The sequence below is a fragment of the Plectropomus leopardus genome, unplaced genomic scaffold (genome assembly GCF_008729295.1).
Source record: "Plectropomus leopardus isolate mb unplaced genomic scaffold, YSFRI_Pleo_2.0 unplaced_scaffold20100, whole genome shotgun sequence".
Lineage (NCBI taxonomy): Eukaryota > Metazoa > Chordata > Actinopteri > Perciformes > Serranidae > Plectropomus > Plectropomus leopardus.
This window is the reverse complement of record NW_024621719.1, coordinates 1-1202: the sequence shown is the minus strand read 5'-3', so window position 1 is coordinate 1202 and position 1202 is coordinate 1. Positions and strand designations below refer to the sequence as shown.

At 32.9% G+C, this 1202-nt stretch overlaps 1 long non-coding RNA gene across 1 annotated transcript; it reads right to left on the bottom strand.

Moving 5' to 3' along the window:
- Positions 1–4: 4 nt before the first annotated feature.
- Positions 5–417, bottom strand: LOC121965457. The gene is made up of 3 exons (XR_006107489.1): positions 389–417; positions 179–282; positions 5–64 (listed from the first exon to the last, which is right to left on the bottom strand). It is a non-coding gene; the product is annotated as an uncharacterized LOC121965457 (long non-coding RNA).
- Between the last annotated feature and the right edge of the window lie 785 nt (positions 418–1202).

The window sequence follows — 1202 nt, the reverse complement described above, 5'->3', positions numbered from 1 at the left end:
ACACACACACACACACACACACACACACACACACACACACACACACACACACACACACACACAGCTCAGGGGTCGTGCTCCCCTCAGACTCTGGATTTTAACACTGATTGTGTTAGAAGGGGAACATATTGGCTGGAAGGGATAATTTAAACACACACACACACACACACACACTCACACTCACAGCAGTAGTCTGAGTGTGTGTCGCGTTGTTTCGTCCCCCGCTGCTCAGATTCAGGTCCTGCTGTTGAGGAGGACACCAGTCAAACACCTCCAGTTTACCTGAAAAAAAACAGGAAAAAGGATAAAAACATAAAAAACGAAAAGTGTTTGTGTTTTCATCATCTGAAGTTGAGGATTTTGTTGTGGATATTTATTTGTGACCCACCACACGCTGCAGCGCTCTGGTTCAGTCCCGTCTCCTGGAACAAGACCAAGGTCGACCAATGAGAAGCAAAGACACATAAATCAGAATAAAAAACAATAAATCGATGCCTGAATTAAGAATCAGAGTCTGACTGCAGAGAGAAATAATGATATTTGTAACATTAATAATCATGTATTTTAACGTATTTGTCACACACAAAATGCACGGTACTGTTCACAAATAGAAATTTTTTTGATTGTTCATTTTGGTTTATACAGTATAAGGGAGGTTTAGGGGAAAGTTAAGGAAAAAATGTTTCCTTAACTTAACAATATTTTTTTAAAAAAAGAGTTACAAAATAAAAATAATTTTAAAATCAATATTAAAAACATTTTTGATGATATATTAAATTCCATATCATGATTGCATTAATAATTATATTAAATAATAATGTGCATTACATTAACAGGCTGCACGATAGCTTAGATATGTAAATGTTTTTGCATTTGTGTTTAGCAATTCAAATAAGAATCTGAACTGTTCAATAAATATTATCAAAAATGTTTCACATTAAGGAGATGTGTGGACTATTTTGGTGAACTGAAATTTGTCAGAAATAAATTTAAAAAAGGGGGGGGGGGGGGGTGACTTTGTTACATTTACACTTTTGTTTTAAAAATAAAAAAATATTTTAAAAAAAATGTTCAAAAGATTTAAAAGAGGAAAAAGAGAGAAAGGGAACCTTTGATAATAATAATATGAAAGAAAAATAATAAACTTTTTTATTAACTTTCAGATTTTAAAAAACATGAGAGACAATAATAAAGTTACAAAG